The following is a 20684-nucleotide window of genomic DNA, read 5'->3' on the forward strand; positions in this document are numbered from 1 at the left end:
GGGCTGTGTCTCTGTGTGTGAGTGGGGCTGTGTCTGTGTGTGAGTGGGGCTGTGTCTCTGTGTGTGTGAGTGGGGCTGTGTCTGTGTGTGAGTGGGGCTGTGTCTCTGTGTGTGAGTGGGGCTTTGTGTCTGTGTGTGAGTGGGGCTATGTGTCTGTGTGTGAGTGGGGCTGTGTCTGTGTGTGAGTGGGGCTGTGTGTCTGTGTGTGAGTGGGGCTGTGTCTGTGTGTGAGTGGGGCTGTGTGTCTGTGTGTGAGTGGGGCTGTGTCTGTGTGTGAGTGGGGCTGTGTGTCTGTGTGTGAGTGGGGCTGTGTCTGTGTGTGAGTGGGGCTGTGTCTCTGTGCGTGTGAGTGGGGCTGTGTGTCTGTGTGTGAGTGAGGCTGTGTCTGTGTGTGAGTGGGGCTGTGTCTGTGTGTGAGTGGGGCTGTGTCTGTGTGTGAGTGGGGCTGTGTCTCTGTGTGTGTGAGTGGGGCTGTGTGTCTGTGTGTGAGTGGGGCTGTGTCTGTCTGTGTGAGTGGGGCTGTGTCTGTGTGTGAGTGGGGCTGTGTCTCTGTGTGTGTGAGTGGGGCTGTGTGTCTGTGTGTGAGTGAGGCTGTGTCTCTGTGTGTGAGTGGGGCTGTGTGTCTGTGTGTGTGAGTGGGGCTGTGTGTCTGTGTGTGTGAGTGGGGCTGTGTCTGTGTGTGAGTGGGGCTGTGTCTGTGTGTGTGAGTGGGGCTTTGTCTCTGTGTGAGTGCGGCTGTGTGTTTGTGTGAGTGGGGCTTTGTCTGTGTGTGAGTGGGGCTGTGTGTCTGTGTGTGAGTGGGGCTGTGTCTGTGTGTGAGTGGGGCTGTGTCTGTGTGTGTGAGTGGGGCTGTGTGTTTGTGTGTGAGTGGGGCTGTGTGTTTGTGCGTGAGTGGGGCTGTGTGTTTGTGTGTGAGTGGGGCTGTGTCTGTGTGTGAGTGGGGCTGTGTCTGTGTGTGTGAGTGGGGCTGTGTCTGTGTGTGTGAGTGGGGCTGTGTCTGTCTGTGTGAGTGGGGCTGTGTCTGTCTGTGTGAGTGGTGCTGTGTGTCTGTGTGTGAGTGGGGCTGTGTGTCTGTGTGTGAGTGGGGCTGTGTGTTTGTGTGTGAGTGGGGCTGTGTCTGTCTGTGTGTGAGTGGGGCTGTGTCTGTGTGTGTGAGTGTGGCTGTGTCTGTGTGTGAGTTGGGCTGTGTCTGTGTGTGTGAGTGGGGCTGTGTGTCTGCGTGTGAGTGGGGCTGTGTGTTTGTGTGTGAGTGGGGCTGTGTGTTTGTGTGTGAGTGGGGCTGTGTCGGTGTGTGTGTGGGGCTGTGTCTGTGTGTGAGTGGGGCTGTGTGTTTGTGTGTGAGTGGGGCTGTGTCTGTCTGTGTGTGTGAGTGGGGCTGTGTCTGTGTGTGTGAGTGGGGCTGTGTCTGTGTGTGTGAGAGGGGCTGTGTCTGTCTGTGTGAGTGGGGCTGTGTCTGTCTGTGTGAGTGGGGCTGTGTGTCTGTGTGTGTGAGTGGGGCTGTGTCTGTGTGTGTGAGTGGGGCTGTGTCTGTGTGTGTGAGAGGGGCTGTGTCTGTCTGTGTGAGTGGGGCTGTGTCTGTCTGTGTGAGTGGGGCTGTGTCTCTGTGTGTGAGTGGGGCTGTGTGTCTGTGTGTGAGTGGGGCTGTGTGTCTGTGTGTGAGTGGGGCTGTGTGTTTGTGTGTGAGTGGGGCTGTGTCTCTCTGTGTGTGTGAGTAGGGCTGTGTGTCTGTGTGTGAGTGGGGCTGTGTCTGTGTGTGTGAGTGGGGCTGTGTCTGTGTGTGAGTGGGGCTGTGTCTGTGTGTGTGAGTGGGGCTGTGTCTGTGTGTGTGAGTGGGGCTGTGTCTGTGTGTGTGAGTGGGGCTGTATCTGTGTGTGAGTGGGGCTGTGTCTGTGTGTGAGTGGGGCTATGTCTGTCTGTGTGTGTGAGTGGGGCTGTCTCTGTGTGTGAGTGGGGCTGTGTCTGTGTGTGAGTGGGGCTGTGTCTGTGTGTGAGTGGGGCTGTGTCTGCGTGTGAGTGGGGCTATGTGTCTGTGTGTGAGTGGGGCTGTGTCTGTCTGTGTGTGAGTGGAGCTGTGTCTCTGTGTGTGAGTGGGGCTGTGTCTGTGTGTGTGAGTGGGGCTGTGTCTGTGTGTGTGAGTGGGGCTGTGTCTCTGTGTGTGAGTGGGGCTGTGTCTCTGTGTGTGAGTGGGGCTGTGTGACTGTGCGTGTGAGTGGGGCTGCGTCTGTGTGTGAGTGGGGCTGTGTCTGTGTGTGAGTGGGGCTGTGTGTCTGTGTGTGAGTGGGGCTGTGTCTGTGTGTGTGAGTGGGGCTGTGTCTGTGTGTGTGAGTGGGGCTGTGTGTCTGTGTGTGAGTGGGGCTGTGTCTCTGTGTTTGTGAGTGGGGCTGTGTGTCTGTGTGTGAGTGCGGCTGTGTCTCTGTGTGTGTGAGTGGGGCTGTGTGTCTGTGTGTGAGTGGGGCTGTGTCTCTGTGTGTGTGAGTGGGGCTGTGTGTCTGTGTGTGAGTGGGGCTGTGTCTGTGTGTGTGTGAGTGGGGCTGTGTCTGTGTGTGAGTGGGGCTGTGTGTCTGTGTGTGAGTGGGGCTGTGTCTGTGTGTGTGAGTGGGGCTGTGTGTCTGTGTGTGAGTGGGGCTGTGTCTCTGTGTGTGAGTGGGGCTGTGTCTGTGTGTGAGTGGGGCTGTGTCTCTGTGTGTGTGAGTGGGGCTGTGTCTGTGTGTGAGTGGGGCTGTGTCTCTGTGTGTGAGTGGGGCTTTGTGTCTGTGTGTGAGTGGGGCTATGTGTCTGTGTGTGAGTGGGGCTGTGTCTGTGTGTGAGTGGGGCTGTGTGTCTGTGTGTGAGTGGGGCTGTGTCTGTGTGTGAGTGGGGCTGTGTGTCTGTGTGTGAGTGGGGCTGTGTCTGTGTGTGAGTGGGGCTGTGTGTCTGTGTGTGAGTGGGGCTGTGTCTGTGTGTGAGTGGGGCTGTGTCTCTGTGCGTGTGAGTGGGGCTGTGTGTCTGTGTGTGAGTGAGGCTGTGTCTGTGTGTGAGTGGGGCTGTGTGTCTGTGTGTGAGTGGGGCTGTGTCTGTGTGTGAGTGGGGCTGTGTCTGTGTGTGAGTGGGGCTGTGTCTCTGTGTGTGTGAGTGGGGCTGTGTGTCTGTGTGTGAGTGGGGCTGTGTCTGTCTGTGTGAGTGGGGCTGTGTCTGTGTGTGAGTGGGGCTGTGTCTCTGTGTGTGTGAGTGGGGCTGTGTGTCTGTGTGTGAGTGAGGCTGTGTCTCTGTGTGTGAGTGGGGCTGTGTGTCTGTGTGTGTGAGTGGGGCTGTGTGTCTGTGTGTGTGAGTGGGGCTGTGTCTGTGTGTGAGTGGGGCTGTGTCTGTGTGTGTGAGTGGGGCTTTGTCTCTGTGTGAGTGCGGCTGTGTGTTTGTGTGAGTGGGGCTTTGTCTGTGTGTGAGTGGGGCTGTGTGTCTGTGTGTGAGTGGGGCTGTGTCTGTGTGTGAGTGGGGCTGTGTCTGTGTGTGTGAGTGGGGCTGTGTGTTTGTGTGTGAGTGGGGCTGTGTGTTTGTGCGTGAGTGGGGCTGTGTGTTTGTGTGTGAGTGGGGCTGTGTCTGTGTGTGAGTGGGGCTGTGTCTGTGTGTGTGAGTGGGGCTGTGTCTGTGTGTGTGAGTGGGGCTGTGTCTGTCTGTGTGAGTGGGGCTGTGTCTGTCTGTGTGAGTGGTGCTGTGTGTCTGTGTGTGAGTGGGGCTGTGTGTCTGTGTGTGAGTGGGGCTGTGTGTTTGTGTGTGAGTGGGGCTGTGTCTGTCTGTGTGTGAGTGGGGCTGTGTCTGTGTGTGTGAGTGTGGCTGTGTCTGTGTGTGAGTTGGGCTGTGTCTGTGTGTGTGAGTGGGGCTGTGTGTCTGCGTGTGAGTGGGGCTGTGTGTCTGTGTGTGAGTGGGGCTGTGTCTCGGTGTGTGAGTGGGGCTGTGTGTCTGTGTGTGAGTGTGGCTGTGTCTGTGTGTGTGAGTGGGGCTGTGTCTGTGTATGTGAGTGGGGCAGTGTCTGTCTGTGTGTGAGTGGGGCTGTGTCTGTCTGTGTGTGAGTGGGGCTGTGTCTGTGTGTGAGTGGGGCTGTGTGTCTGTGTGTGAGTGGGGCTGTGTCTGTGTGTGAGTGGGGCTGTGTCTGTGTGTGAGTGGGGCTGTGTCTCTGTGTGTGAGTGGGGCTGTGTCTCTGTGTGTGAGTGGGGAGGCTGTGTCTGTGTGTGAGTGAGGCTGTGTGTCTGTGTGTGAGTGGGGCTGTGTGTCTGTGTGTGAGTGGGGCTGTGTGTCTGTGTGTGAGTGGGGCTGTGTGTCTGTGTGTGAGTGGGGCTGTGTGTTTGTGTGTGAGTGGGGCTGTGTGTTTGTGTGTGAGTGGGGCTGTGTCTGTCTGTGTGTGTGAGTAGGGCTGTGTGTCTGTGTGTGAGTGGGGCTGTGTCTGTCTGTGTGTGAGTGGGGCTGTGTCTGTGTGTGTGAGTGTGGCTGTGTCTGTGTGTGAGTTGGGTTGTGTCTGTGTGTGTGAGTGGGGCTGTGTGTCTGCGTGTGAGTGGGGCTGTGTCTGGGTGTGTGAGTGGGGCTGTGTGTCTGTGTGTGAGTGTGGCTGTGTCTGTGTGTGTGAGTGGGGCTGTGTCTGTCTGTGTGTGAGTGGGGCTGTGTCTGTCTGTGTGTGAGTGGGGCTGTGTCTCTGTGTGTGAGTGGGGCTGTGTCTGTGTGTGAGTGGGGCTGTGTCTGTGTGTGAGTGGGGCTGTGTGTCTGTGTGTGAGTGGGGCTGTGTCTGTGTGTGAGTGGGGCTGTGTCTGTGTGTGAGTGGGGCTGTCTCTGTGTGTGAGTGGGGCTGTGTCTCTGTGTGTGAGTGGGGAGGCTGTGTCTGTGTGTGAGTGAGGCTGTGTGTCTGTGTGTGAGTGGGGCTGTGTCTCTGTGTGTGTGAGTGGGGCTGTGTCTGTGTGTGAGTGGGGCTGTGTCTGTGTGTGAGTGGGGCTGCGTGTCTGTGTGTGTGAGTGGGGCTGTGTCTTTGTGTGAGTGGGGCTGTGTCTGTGTGTGAGTGGGGCTGTGTCTGTCTGTGTGTGTGAGTGGGGCTGTGTCTGTGTGTGTGAGTGGGGCTGTGTGTCTGTGTGTGTGAGTGGAGCTGTGTGTCTGTGTGTGAGTGGGGCTGTGTCTGTGTGTGAGTGGGGCTGCGTGTCTGTGTGTGTGAGTGGGGCTGTGTCTGTGTGTGAGTGGAGCTGTGTGTCTGTGTGTGATTGGGGCTGTGTCTGTGTGTGAGTGGGGCTGCGTGTCTGTGTGTGTGAGTGGGGCTGTGTCTGTGTGTGTGAGTGGGGCGGTGTCTGTCTGTGTGTGTGAGTGGGGCTGTGTCTCTGTGTGTGAGTGGGGCTGTGTCTGTGTGTGTGAGTGGGGCTGTGTCTGTGTGTGAGTGGGGCTGTGTGTCTGTGTGTGAGTGGGGCTGTGTCTGTCTGTGTGTGTGAGTGGGGCTGTGTCTCTGTGTGTGAGTGGGGCTGTGTGTCTGTGTGTGTGAGTGGGGCTGTGTGTCTGTGTGTGAGTGGGGCTGTGTGTCTGTGTGTGTGAGTGGGGCTGAGTCTGTCTGTGTGTGTGAGTGGGGCTGTGTCTCTGTGTGTGAGTGGGGCTGTGTGTCTGTGTGTGAGTGGGGCTGTGTCTGTGTGTGAGTGGGGCTGTGTCTCTGTGAGTGAGTGGGGCTGTGTCTGTCTGTGTGTGTGAGTGGGGCTGTGTCTCTGTGTGTGAGTGGGGCTGTGTGTCTGTGTGTGAGTGGGGCTGTGTCTCTGTGAGTGATTGGGGCTGTGTGTCTGTGTGTGTGAGTGGGGCTGTGTCTGTGTGTGTGAGTGGGGCTGTGTCTCTGTGTGTGAGTGGGGCTGTGTGTCTGTGTGTGTGAGTGGGGCTGTGTCTGTCTGTGTATGTGAGTGGGGCTGTGTCTCTGTGTGTGAGTGGGGCTGTGTGTCTGTGTGTGTGAGTGGGGCTGTGTGTCTGTCTGTGTGAGTGGGGCTGTGTCTCTGTGTGTGAGTGGGGCTGTGTCTCTGTGTGTGAGTGGGGCTGTGTGTCTGTGTGTGTGAGTGGGGCTGTGTGTCTGTCTGTGTGAGTGGGGCTGTGTCTCTGTGTGTGAGTGGGGCTGTGTCTCTGTGTGTGTGAGTGGGGCTGTGTTTCTGTGTGTGTTAGTGGGGCTGTGTCTGTGTGTGAGTGGGGCTGTGTCTGTGTGTGAGTGGGGCTGTGTCTGTGTGTGAGTGGGGCTGTGTCTGTGTGTGAGTGGGGCTATGTCTGTGTGTCAGTGGGGCTGTGTCTGTGTGTCAGTGGGGCTGTGTCTGTGTGTGAGTGGGGCTGTGTCTCTGTGTGTGAGTGGGTCTGTGTCTGTTTGTGAGTGGGGATGTGTCTGTGTGTGAGTGGGGCTGTGTCTGTGTGTGTGTGAGTAGGGCTGTGTCTCTGTGTGTGAGTGGGGCTGTGTTTGTGTGTGAGTGGGGCTGTGTCTGTGTGTGAGTGGGGCTGTGTGTCTGTGTGTGAGTGGGGCTGTGTCTGTGTGTGAGTGGGGCTGTGTCTGTGTGTGAGTGGGGCTGTGTCTCTGTGTGTGAGTGGGGCTGTGTCTGTTTGTGAGTGGGGCTGTGTCTGTGTGTGAGTTGGGCTGTGTCTGTGTGTGTGAGTGGGGCTGTGTTTGTGTGTGAGTGGGGCTGTGTCTCTGTGTGTGAGTGGGGCTGTGTCTGTCTGTGTGTGTGTGTGGGGCTGTGTCTGTCTGTGTGTGTGAGTGGGGCTGTGTGTCTGTGGGTGTGTGTGAGTGGGGCTGTGTCGATGTGTGTGAGTGGGGCTGTGTCTCTGTGTGTGTGAGTGGGGCTGTGTGTTTGTGTGTGAGTGGGGCTGCGTCTGTGTGTGAGTGGGGCTGTGTGTCTGTGTGTGTGAGTGGGGCTGTGTCTGTGTATGTGAGTGGGGCTGTGTCTTTGTGTGAGTGGGGCTGTGTGTTTGTGTGTGAGTGGGGCTGTGTCTGTGTGTGAGTGGGGCTGTGTCTGTGTATGTGAGTGGGACTGTGTCTTTGTGTGAGTGGGGCTGTGTGTTTGTGTGTGAGTGGGGCTGTGTCTGTGTGTGAGTGGGGCTGTGTCTGTGTATGTGAGTGGGGCTGTGTCTTTGTGTGAGTGGGGCTGTGTGTTTGTGTGTGAGTGTGGCTGTGTGTTTGTGTGTGAGTGGGGCTGTGTGTTTGTGTGTGAGTGGGGCTGTGTCTCTGTGTGTGAGTGGGGCTGTGTGTCTATGTGTGAGTGGGGCTGTGTCTGTGTGTGTGAGTGGGGCTTTGTGTCTGTGTTTGAGTGGGGCTGTGTCTGTGTGTGTGAGTGGGGCTGTGTCTGTGTGTGTGAGTGGGGCTATGTCTCTGTGTGTGAGTGGGGCTGTGTCTCTGTGTGTGAGTGGGGCTGTGTCTCTGTGTGTGAGTGGGGCTGTGTCTGTCTGTGTGTGAGTGTGGCTGTGTTTCTGTCTGTGAGTGGGCCTGTGTCTCTGTGTGTGAGTGGGGCTGTGTGTGTGTGTGTGGGGCTGTGTCTGTGTCTGTGTGTCTGTCTCTGTCTGTGGGGCTTTGTCTCTGTCTGTGGGGCAGTGTGTCCGTGTGTGTGTGTAGGGCTGTTTGTGTATAGGTCTGTGTGTGTGTGTCTGTGTGTGTCGTGCTGTGTGTGTTTGTGGAGCTGTGTCTGTGTGTCTGTCTCTGTGTGTGTAGTGCCCTGTTTGTGTCTGTCTCTGTGTGTGTGTGTCTGTCTCTGTTTGTGTCTGTCTCTGTGTGTGTGTCTGTCTCTGTGTGTGTGTGTCTGTCTCTGTTTGTGTCTGTCTCTCTGTGTGTGTGTCTGTCTCTGTATGTGCAAATTTATGTTGAACAATTTAATGATTTGAATTTTTGACCATGTTTTTCTGAGGTTTCCATGCCTCTCCTGTTAAAGTTTGTCATGCTTTCTGTCCCAATCCCCTTACATTTCAGCTGATATCGATGTCGCCTCATTCTGGACCCATCAATCACTGGAAATGGTTTGTTTCTATCTGATCTGTCCCAGCACTTCATAATGTTAAACACCTCTATCAGATCACACTTCATCTCCTCAGTTTCCACTGATTGCAACTCTTCCCTGGTTGCTGAATGAAACAGTCTTCCCCCTCAGTTTTCTGTTTGACCTAAAGCTGAGCTTTAAACACTGTGCTCATCCATCATTAAGACTGTACTTCCACTTCCACGGGGGCATCCTTGTCCACTCCGACCTCTCTTCCACTACCATTGAATGTCTTGTCTCCTCCAAAAGGGAGGAAATAACACACTGTCCGGCAATAATGTTCAGGCTAATACAAATGTTCAAATTTATTTATGGGTAAGATAATTACACTGATACTGACAGTACAAATAGTTAGAAAACAATAATGATAGAACTGGTCCCAAAAGGAGTTAAATATCTTTAGAATCATAGACTCATAGAAAGGTTACAGCACAGAAGGAGGCCATTTGGCCCATCGAGTCCGCGCCGGCTCTATGAAAGTGCAATCCAGCTCGTCCCACTCCCCCGCCCTATTCCTGTAGCCCTGCAATTTTTTTCCTTTCAAGTACTTATCCAGTTCCCTTTTGAAGGCCATGATTGAATCTGTCTCCACCACCCCCTCGGGCAGGACATTCCAGATCCTAACCACTCGCTGTGTAAAAAAGTTTTTCCTCATGTCACCTTTAGTTCTTTTGCCAATCACCTTAAATCTATGTCCTCTGGTTCTTGACCCTTCCGCCAATGGGAACAGTTTCTCTCGATCTACTCTGTCTAGACCCTTCATGATTTTGAATACCTCTATCAAATCTCCTCTCAACCTTCTCTGTTCCAAGAAGAACAACCCCAGCTTCTCCAGTCTATCCACGTAACTAAAGTCCCTCATCCCTGGAATTATTCTAGTAAATCTCTTCTGCACCCTCTCTAAGGCCTTCACATCTTTCCTAAAGTGTGGTGCCCAGAACTGGACCCAATACCCCAGTTGTGGCTGAACCAGTGTTTTATTAAGGTTCATCATGACTTCCCTGCTTTTATACTCTATGCCTCTATTTATAAATTGTAAACAATTTTACAACACCAAGTTATAGTCCAGCAATTTTATTTTAAATTCACAAGCTTTCAGAGGCTTCCTCCTTCCTCAGGTGAACGATGTTTTCACATCGTTCACCTGACGAAGGAGGAAGCCTCCGAAAGCTTGTGAATTTAAAATAAAATTGCTGGACTATAACTTGGTGTTGTAAAATTGTTTACAATTGTCAACCCCAGTCCATCACCGGCATCTCCACATCATGACTACCATCTATTTATAAAGACCAGTATCCCGTATGCTTTTTTAACCGCTTTCTCAACCTGCCCTGCCACCTTCAATGAGTTGTTCACATATACCCCCAGATCTGTCTGATCCTGTACCCCTTTTAGATTGTGCCCTCTAGTTTATATTGCCTCTCCTCGTTGTTCCTTCCGAAATGTATCACTTTGCATTTTTCTGTGTTAAATTTCATCTGCCATGTATCTGCCCATGCCACCAGCCTGTCTATATCCTCTTGAAGTCTATCGCTATCCTCACTGTTTACTACCCTTCCAAGTTTTGTGTCATCTACAAATTTTGAAATTGTGCCCTGTACGCCCAAGTCCAAGTCATTCTATTAGGATATATTTCTTGCAGTCTGATAATCTGAAAGACTTTTGGTAGAAATAGCCTTTCATGGACTTCCCGATGCAATGTTTGTCCATGGCGGAATAGTGGTCAGGCTGTTTTACTTCGGTGTTCCTGGCACAAGCCAAAAGAGCATACATGGAAATTCAGGAGCCCACCCGTGATTTTCCAGCCATTATTTTTATTGGTTTGAAAATCGTGAGAAATGGGTGCAGAATTTCCTGAATTTGCTGTGATCGGGACAGCAGTAGATATGGTGCCGGAGACCCCCGCAGCATTCGACATCACTGTGGGACTCACTGATGTTCCCAAACCAAAGATGGGAGCAGAATGACAGCTCCAGCCATCTACACACAAGTGACAGTCATCTGTGGCTTTCAAAGTAAAAGAGAGAAACTAAGCTGCATTGAAAGTTAATGAAGTGGGGCAAGGCCGAGCATTTTGTGGAATGTTACTTCAATGTTATGGTTTTGAAAACACATTCCTTCACAAGCCTGCCTGGAGAAACGGCAATAATGAGAGAGCTGGGTAGTGCCTTTAGAAAGATGACTGTGATGGTTTGGGCACGCTTCAAGAATGGAAACAGCTGGAATACCTTTCATGGCTCTGGACACACAGGTACATGGAACAAAAGCTGAGGAAGACCAAGGAAGTGCTGGATTGACAACATCAACAGTGACTTGTCACAGAAAGGGGGTATCGATGACTCAAGCGGCCATGCTAATTCAGAACCGACAACAGGGGAGCGAATTCACTCGGCCCCATCGTCGCTGCTGAGCTGACAGATGGGAATTTAGTAGTAGTAGTGTCGTGTCTTTAGGGGGTTTCACAGACTGTGGAAGAGGCCGAGTCTAGAGGCAGACTGAGCTGGTAAGCAGCCACATTTCTCATAACTTTAACAAGATTATGAGGAGTATCCAGCAGTGCGAGGGGAATCGTGTTTAGTTTTATGTGCACTAATGTATCCGGTTCCTCCTCTGAGGGAGGCTGGTTAAGTGATAGAATATCACTTCACTCTTGGGGAAAAGATGATCATTCCAGATAGCCCCCGATATACACAAGTTCTAATTTTTATTTATTTTAAAACGGACATTGAAATAGGGAAATAGCTGGCAGGCCCCAGAAACAAAGTGAAATGCAGGAGGATATGGAGATATCCAATACACATCTATACACACAGAGAAAGCTTGCGGAGCACCTCACCAAAGAAGGAATTTCAGTCGGGTTTAACATTCAGTCACGGTGCTGCAGCCCATTTTATAGCCAAGATGTCAGTGCTGCCCATTCCACCAGGGACTGTTACTTCTAATAATTTAACTCCTTCACCTAGTCATTTCATTCAATTAATTTCTAAATTCTGATTTTAAAAAAACATTAAAAAATACATTACTGTTATACTGTTAACATTAGAATTATGGGGGGTTAAATTGGTTAACCCCCAAAAATGGGCACTGGGATCATGGTGCACAATTAACCTGCGCCCTATTGTTGAGATGCAGGCAGCATGTAACATTCATGCTGCCTGGTGATTTCAGTGATTGCTGCGTGCAGCCAGGCCTAACTGCGCTGTTGAGTGGCTGCTCACCAGCAGGGTGCTCAGGTATCGGGAGTGGCTCGCACGACTTAAAGGCAGCCTGCACATCTTAAAGGGAAGGTGCATTGTAGCTGCAGGAAGTAGTGGAAGTCAATGGTGAAGTGAATCTGTGCTGCAATATAGTGAAGCATGGTGATGATGGGAACTCTGGAATTTTTAATGAGCAACTACTTGGCTGTTCAAAGTTTGTGGAACTCTTATATTTTCAAAATATAAGACACAGGTGTAAACGGAGATCAGAAATTGCACATGTAAAACACAGATGTAGCTCCCGTCCTTATGTTTAAAAACTGAGTTCTTTCAAAACATTGAATAAAGGTTGCTCACATCTCCATCCCACATCCTCCAATCCGCACGCCAGGCCCCGCCAATCTGTCGATCTGTGTTTGTACCAGGCCCTCGAGAGAGCGTGCACCAAGGTTCTCTGATGATGCACCAGACGCCTCGGTGCAAGAGGTGGACAGAAGGAGAGTCATCCTGTAGTCGCAGTGGGGCAAGAGGCCCTCCAGACATATGCTCAAAAGGGAGTGGGAGGCAGTAGGGGACAAAGTCATTGCCTGGCGTATAACAGCACGAAGATGGATGCGGTGCAGGAAGAAGTTTAATGCTTTGACACGAGTGGTCAAGGTGAGTGAGGTCAACTGTCAAGTGGCGACTCCTACCAACTGCACCGCTAGCCGCATCCACTGCTCCACGCACTAAGCTGTGTGAGGTTAAGACAGTGCGTAGGCTGGAGCGTGGAGTTCCAACATAGCAGTGGTCCCTTTAAATCAGCGTTATACACTGATTTACGTTATAATCTCCCTGCTCTACATGCTGCCGGCGTTCGTTCAACGCGCGTGCACAAGTGCTTTTACCAATATGGCGTCCTGCGCACGTCACACCGGAAGCGCGTGCACCTCTCGGACGCCAATTTCGGGACTTAGGAGTCCACGTAGCGCCAGCACAATGGGCGCTATGCAGCCCAATTTAGCCCCCACAGAATTTTCGGTGGAGAGAAGGCCATTCAGCTCATTGGGGGTAATTTTGACTTTGTGCGATGGTGCCAATGGCAGCCTGATTTACATCATTCCCAATTTTTAATTCCCACTGAAGTCAGTGGGAAAGATGTAAAACGGACTGTCGATTCGCCTGTTTCACACCATCGCACAAAGTCTAGATCGACCGCACTGTGCCCGTGTCAGTGGCAGCTCCATTATCAGCACAATCTAGTCCAGTCACAATTCTCTGCTCTTTCTTCGACGGAACCAAAAGGGGCAAGTGGTCTTATTCACCACCTGTGGGGTAATCTGGTGAAGCAGATCACCTGCCTACCATCGAAACCATTCGATTTTCATCTTATTGATTTCAATGGAATGAAACTCTGGCGGCTTCTCCAACGGACGATGATCGGCTGCACTGGATTACCAGTTGCGTGGTGAAGACAAGAGTTTGCCTCATAGAATCACCCTCTGAATCATTGGCATCAATAGCTGTTTGGAGTTTTGAGTTCTAAATGGAGGCCCAGACCAGGTTAGGAGAGAGCAGCCTGCAGCTTTAGTGGTGCTGATCAGGCAGGTGGGGGGTGGGAAGTGGGACAGGGATCTGTTATGCTGGATCCCCTCTCAATTCTGCACCCCTCCCATCTTCCACTATCATTTCCAGCAGCCACTCAGTTTTTGGGCAGGCGTTTGCAGATGTGTTGGGAATGCCGTAATGCTGTATTCCCCGTTTACCGGTAGTTCCACTGACTCACGTGCGGTGAATTTCCGCAGGGATTATCCCACCCGCCTGGCGGAAGAGCTGCAGAAATTCACCCCTCACAGTAACGGCTGCATAAAACCGGTATCAGGGTTGCTAAGTGCTATTCTGAAGGCAGAAGTGGGGACAAGGCAATTAATGACCAACATGGGAATTCAGTTCTTTTTTGCTGGGATTGGAAGTCATTAATACCAACCAATCAGATTGATTACAAGGCAGGACTTAATTACGATTAAGATGTACACAGAATACAGACATAAACAACAACTTGCATTTATATAGCACCTTTAACGTAGTAAAACATCCCAAGGTGCTTAAAAGTTTTCAGATGACCTGATAGTTTCTGAGAGTCCCAGTTACAGGTGCCCTTATTTAATGTTTGACTCACAAAGAAGATTATATATAACAAGCTGTTGAAACACAGCCTTTAATTTTTAAAAAAAATTTCCTCAGAGCCTTTTGGGGTTTTGCCTGGCTGTGATCTTATTTGAAGACTTATTTTCTTCATGACTGTTTTTTTTTGAGAGAAGGACGCTCCCTGATGTGAATACATTAATTGGCTTTTGATTTGAGTCTTCCTGTCACTGATCTGACAGAACTGCTGGAGTTTGGGAATGAAATAGGAAGTGAAGTTGGAGTCAGAATGAGTTTTACTTAAATTTAAAAATATGTTGAGTTTCAAAATCATACCGCGATTCCCATCCGTAAGATTGTAGTGCTCTGTTGCTGGTCTCTTTATGGGTGACCTGCAGTTGCCTGGTTGAATTCTCAGCTGTTTTGAGTTTGTTTACTTGCTCATGTTGGAGGTCCCTTTGCTGCCATGCAGTAACTGGGGAGAGATCCTGTGGAGTCCATGAATTGTCATCAAACAACCGGAAAATGTGAGGAGTGACATTAATAATCACTAAGAGTACATAACAGATTATAAATTCTAGAGGAGAGGCAGTCAAGTCCATCTAAGAACTCAAAATGCAGCCAGTTTCTACACACTTTTGTGCTCTTGATTTTATTGTCTGTGCTGAATTTTGTAACTTCTATTTTCTATTGCTGGAATTGGCATGTGTGGGGTTAAAATCCAAAGTCATGCAGAATATTTGTGAAAGGAAAAGCCATGAACTTAGAAAACAGACAGGTTGGCTGTGGCAAGCTTCACAAGGTGTGAAATATTAAAAGAGAAAACACAATAGGAAGCCCAAGGTGATAGCTGACCGACATGGCCAGAGATTTCACATTGTAATGTAACATTGTAAGCTGTTGTCAAAGATTGTCCCTACATTTAATATTGATATGGGAAATACAACATTTTGTTTCAGTGTAACTTCAAAGGGGGGGTTTGGATTTTATTTCTGTGGGAAACGCTCCAGATTGTAGGGGACATGAGATCCACTTATAGGATAGGCTGGATAAAGTCGAACCTGAGAAAATCTCAAAAACATAACCATGTGCAATGGTATTTATTTCCCGTGCAAGAAAATAAATCTTTTTGACAGGGTCCAAACAGTAACATAGGGCGGAGATTACTGTTGGCAATAATAACAATGGGGGTAAAATGCAACATCGGCAGGAGGTGAAAAATGAAGGTAGCAGATTAGCCACCCATTATACATCCTATTTGATTATCTTTTCTGTTGAAGGCAATGGCAGGGACAATTGAACAAGGTGTATAATGGGCAGTGGATACACGACCATCGTTTCTCCGCCCCCCCCCACAGTCAAAGGTGAATTTTACCCCCAAATACTTAATGCGCTCACATGAAATTCTTCTGTCTCCCATCTTAAAGGAGGCCTTAATCTATTTATTTTAAATATTTTAACACTGCTGTTGGCAGGTATAGGAATGTCCTATGAACACTTGAACCTCTTGCCACTTTTATATCACCAACAGTAATTTCTAACTTCATGTGTCTTAAGGTTTTGAAAAGAGAAAATGTAAAGACAGATGAATTTTTGGATGAGCCCCATCTTCAGAACTTTTATAGCAAACTGACCTTTATCACTCCCAGCCCGACATTTAAAAAAAATGTTTATTTAAAATAATGGAATCCACATACCCTCAATCCCCTGGGCTGCCATGGGGTCCCGGGACAGGGACCGGGTGTGATAGCGCTGTAGCTTATCGTGTGAATGTGGACTGCTCCATTAGTTGGGATTATAGTGGGAGGGGGAGGAGTTTGTTGTTAAAATTCACTTCACAAATGAACGTGATGGGGTAGATTTTTGCCTTTCCCGCCTGGATGGAGCGCAGAGGGGGACATTTGTCACAGAAGATTGCACAACCCTCGGAGAACCTGTCTGATTGCCATTCCATTCAAACGAATGGAAGGAAAATCGGGAAGTTTCTGTTATCCTCCCCTCTCTACGCTTCGCCCAGATGATGGTCACTGCCCCGGACGTTCAGATAAAAACCTACCCCAATGCCTGGCGTTAGATTCCCAATGAAAGAACTAGCTGCGCCTCTAGCCAAGCTGTTCCAGTACAGCTACAACACTGGCATCTACCCAACAATGTGGAAAATTGCCCAGGTATGTCCTGTCCACAAAAGCAGGACAAATCCAATCCGGCCAATTACCGCCCCATCAGTCTACTCTCAATCATCAGCAAAGTGATGGAAGGTGTCGTCGACAGTGCTATCAAGCGGCACTTACTCACCAATAACCTGCTCATCGATGCTCAGTTTGGGTTCCGCCAGGACCACTCGGCTCCAGACCTCATTATAGCCTTGGTCCAAACATGGACAAAACAGTTGAATTCCAGAGTTGAGGTGAGAGTGACCGCCCTTGACATTAAGGCAGCATTTGACCGAGTGTGGCACCAAGGCCCTAGTAAAATTGAAGTCAATGGGAATCAGGGGGAAAACTCTCCAGTGGCTGGAGTCATACCTAGCACAAAGGAAGATGGTAGTGGTTGTTGGAAGCCAATCATCTCAGCCCCAGGACATTGCTGCAGGAGTTCCTCAGGGCAGTGTCCTCGGCCCAACCATCTTCAACTGCTTCATCAATGACCTTCCCTCCATCATAAGGTCAGAAATGGGGATGTTCGCTGATGATTGCACAGTGTTCAGTTCCATTCGCAACCCCTCAGGTATTGAAGCAGTCTGTGCCCGCATGCAGCAAGACCTGGACAACATCCAGGCTTGGGCTGATAAGTGGCAAGTAACATTCGCGCCAGACAAGTGCCAGGCAATGACTAATAAGAGAGAGTCTAACCACCTCCCCTTGACATTCAACGGCATTACCATCACCGAATCCCCCACCATCAACATCCTGGGGGTCACCATTGACCATAAACTTAACTGGACCAGCCACATACATACTGTGGCTACAAGGGCAGGTCAAAGGCTGGGTATTCTGTTGCAAGTGACTCACCTCCTGACTCCCCAAAGCCTTTCCACCATCTACAAGGCACAAGTCAGGAGTGTGATGGAATACTCTCCACTTGCCTGGATGCTCCAACAACACTCAAGAAGCTCGACACCATCCAGGACAAAGCAGCCCGCTTGATTGGCACCCCATCCACCACCCTAAACATTCACACCCTTCACCACCGGCGCACCGTGTCTGCAGTGTGTACCATCCACAGGATGCACTGCAGCAACTCGCCAAGGCTTCTTTGACAGCACCTCCCAAACCCGTGACCTCTACCACCTAGAAGGACAAGGGCAACAGGCACATGGGAACACCACCACCTGCACGTTCCCCTCCAAGTCACACACCATCCCGACTTGGAAATATATCACCGTTCCTTCATCGTTGCTGGGTCAAAATCCTGGAACTCCCTTCCTAACAGCACTGTGGGAGAACCGTCACCACACGGACTGCAGCGGTTCAAGAAGGCGGCTCACCACCACCTTCTCAAGGGCAATTAGGGATGGGCAATAAATGTTGGCCTCGCCAGCGACGCCCACATCCCATGAATGAATTTTTTTAAAAACCCTGTAAAGTTGGAGTGAACCCCCTACATCTACTTTATTTTTATATTTAAAATACCTGTAATCCTTCCAGAAGAATTTACTTTTGCCTTGAAAGGCAACATTCTGGGAATTGCAGCAGACAAACTATCAAAATTCAAAGTTTTCTGGGAGCACATGTCCCAGGCCTCTGGTTACATTTCTGGGGGTTCATGAGAACCTAAGGACCAGCAGAAATAAACAAAAAAGATTATCAAAAATAACTGCAAACTTAAAGAATCAAGACTTCTGTCCTCTAAATCAGTTTACTGCTGCAGCAAGTCCCCTAGCAACACTGAGGGTATCCTTCAGAGTTTAAAGCCTGGATGCCTGAACTTCAGGATGGGGCACACAGGGTACATATGTGCCTGCTTCTTTGAGATGGCTGCCCCTATGTGTCTACTGCTCATTTGTCAGAGGTTGCAATCTGGGGCAAAGTGGAGGGACTTCTTGTGGGTCAAAGAAGCCATGGCTGATCGGGGAGCACTCTCACTTGTGGGTTCATATCCCCTCCAGAGACTTGAGCACATGATTTAGTCTGACAGTGCAGTACTGAGGGACTGTCAGACAATGCTGTCTTTCAGATGAGATGTTAAACCGAGGCCCCATCTGCCCTCTCGGCACTGAGGTCACGAAAGGCACTATATAAATGCAAGTCTTTCTTTTATTTATATAACGTCTTTCACGATATCAGGACCCCAAAGTGCTTTACAGCCAATGAAGTACTTTTTGAAGTGTATTCACTGTTGTAATGTAGGAAACACAGCAGCTGAATTGCACACAGCAAGATCCCACAAACAGCAATGTTATAATGACCAGATCATCTGTTTTTGTGATGTTGGTTGAGAAATAAATATTGACCAGGACACCGGGGAGAACTCCCTTCCTCTTCTACAAATAGTGCCACGGAATCGTTTACGTCCACTTGAGAGGGCAGATGGGACATGGTTCAGCAGCTCATCTGAAAGCTGGCACCTCCGACAATGTCGCACTCCGTCAGTACTACGCTGGAGTGTCAGTCTAGAATTTGTGCTCAAGTCTCTGGAGTGGGTTGTTTTCCATTATCAGATGCCTGATTAGTGCGGCAACAATGGTAATCAGCAGCAGCAGAATGTCTGAGCTGCAATAACAGCGACTGAATGGTGGGTCTGCCCACAGCTTAACTTATGATGGTTTAATTTCCTGCCTTCATGTGTTGTCAGGCTTATATTCAGGGCTGGTTTTGAACTGTCAGTACTTTTGGTTGGTGTGTCACCTTTTTCTAGTTTGTTAGGTTGGCATGTGTACATCTAATAGATAGTCTGACACTAACTAGTGATCTCTTTAACCTGCAGGAAACAAAACTTAAGAAGAAGTTGAGGTGATCACTGCTCTGATATCTCTGGGCTCTCCTCTTGTGATCCGCTCTTGCGCACCAGGTAGGAGTCTGTGGAGAAGTGAAGGTGATTTATATTCAGCTCCTTTCCGCTGTTCTCTCTGCAACACTCAGCTCTGGAGACACTTGTTGAGACACAACAAACTCGGGGACAAGGTAGAAACAATCTAAATCCAAGTGATCGGAGTAAGTCTAAGTACAAATGACAACTCCGAGCATAGAGCGAAGAAGTGACAAATATCTGCACCACTTCCATTTTATCACAACCATAAAAAAGTGGGGCAGCTTATCCCCAAATAAGGCAGGTCCACTAGATTTCACATTCAAATCTGATCCTGAGCATTTGTTTTGAGAACATTCATCAGCTGCTAATCGTTCGGCATTGTTTCAAGTAACGTAGGTGCTCACCAACTGAGCAAGAAAGTAGCGTGACAGCTACAGCCAGATGGATTCATGTGACAGCTGTTTGTAGACTGTAAGGTAAAATAAAAAAACATTTAAGTTTAATGGGAAGGAGTAGAAAGCAGACAAGGCTTGTGGACATGATTTACATAGAATTACATATAATTACATAGAATGTACAGCACAGAAACAGGCCATTCAGCCCAATAGGTCTATGCCGGTGTTTATGCTCCACACAAGCCTCCTCCCTTCATAATTCATCGAACCCTATCAGTATATCCTTCTATTCCTTTCTCCCTCATGTGATTATCTAGCTTCCCCTTAAATGCTTCTATGCTATTTGCCTCAACCACTCCTTGTGGTAGTGAGTTCCACATTCTAAGCACTCTCTGGATAAAGAAGTTTCTCCTGAATTTCCTTTTGGATTTATTAGTGACTATCTTATATTTATGGCCCCTAGTTCTGGTCCCCCCTGCAAGTGGAAACATCTTCTCTATGTCTACCCTATCAAACCCTTTCATAATCTTAAAGACCTCTGTCAGGTCACCCCTCAGCCTTCTCTTTTCCAGAGAAAAGAGCCCCAGCCTGTTCAATCTTTCCTGATAGGTATAACCTCAGTTCTGGTATTGTCCTAGTAAATCTTTTTTGCACCTTCTTCAGTGCCTCTATATCCTTTTTATAATATGGAGACCAAAACTATTCACAGTACTCTAAGTGTGGTCTAACCAAGGTTCTATACAAGTTTAACATAACTTCTCTACTTTTGAATTCTATCCCTCTAGAAATGAACCCCGGTGCTTGGTTTACTTTTTTTATGGCCTTATTAACATGCATCGCTACTTTTAGTGATTTGTGTATCTGTACCCCCAGATCCCTCTGCTCCTCTACCCCATTTACACTCTTATTATCCAATATGTGGCCCCCTTATTCTTCCTACCAAAATGTAATACCTCACACTTATCTACATTGAAATTACCCGCCCATACTGCAAGTTTATTAACTTCTTCCTGTATTTTGTCACAGTCCTCCTCGGTATTAACTATAACCCTCAATTTAGTGGTGGTCCCAAATTTTGAAATTGTACTTCTGATTCCCGAGTCCAAGTCATTCATGTAAATGGTGAACAGTGATCCCAGTATCGATCCTTGTGGAACACCACTTCCCACCTTTTGCCAGTCTGAGTAACTACCTTTAACCTCTACTCTCTGTTTTCTGTTTTAGAACATAAGAACATAAGAAATAGGAGCAGGAGTAGGTCATTCGGCCCCTCGAACCTGCTCCACCATTCAATAAAATCATGGCTGATCTTCGACTCAACTCCACTTTCCCGCCCGATTTCCCTAGAGCCCAAAAATCTGCCTGTAGAGAGTGCGTTCCGTAGCTTGCCAATTTAATTCAAATTAAGCCTGACCATAAAAGTGGCACAGGCCCCATGCCAATTCCATTAGGTGGGCACAGTGGATGCCTCACCTACCTCTGCCTGATTAACACCACAGATGGAAATTGCCCCCTTAGTATTGACTTAGAGTTAAGATGAAGATGGTTGGGTGAGTTGAAAATGAACATAAGAAACATTAGAAATAGGAGCAGCAGTAGGCCACAAGGCCCCTCAAGCTTGCTCCATCATTCAGTAAGATCACAGCTGATCTTTGGCCTCAACTCCACTTTCCTGCCCAATCCCCAAATCCCTCGATTCCCCTAGGGTTCAAAAATCTATCGATCTCAGCCTTGAATATACTCAACGACTGAGCATCCACAGCCCTCTGGAGTAGAAAATTCCAAAGATTCACAACCCCCTGAGTGAAGAAATTTCTCCTCATCTCAGTCCTACATGGCCGACCCCTTATCCTGAGATTATGCCCCCTAGTTCTAGACTCTCCAGCCAAAGGAAACATCCTCTCAGCATCTACCCTGTCAAGCCCTCTCAGAATCTTATATGTTTCAATGAGATCACTTCTCATTCTTCTAAACTCCAGAGACTATAGGCCCATTCTACTCAATCTTTCCTC

The 20684-nt window shown here is 49.3% G+C and overlaps 1 protein-coding gene across 2 annotated transcripts in view; it reads left to right on the forward strand.

The window, feature by feature from the left end:
* The window catches only part of LOC137327662 (tetraspanin-18-like), a 377857-nt gene that overhangs the window by 255120 nt on the left and 102053 nt on the right, over positions 1-20684 (forward strand). For both annotated transcript variants that reach the window (XM_067993462.1, XM_067993463.1), the window contains exon 3: positions 18233-18316. The gene's annotated coding sequence lies outside the window, so the exon portion shown is untranslated. The remainder of the gene's footprint in view (positions 1-18232; positions 18317-20684) is intronic.

The sequence above is a fragment of the Heptranchias perlo genome, chromosome 12, assembly GCF_035084215.1.
Source record: "Heptranchias perlo isolate sHepPer1 chromosome 12, sHepPer1.hap1, whole genome shotgun sequence".
NCBI lineage: Eukaryota > Metazoa > Chordata > Chondrichthyes > Hexanchiformes > Hexanchidae > Heptranchias > Heptranchias perlo.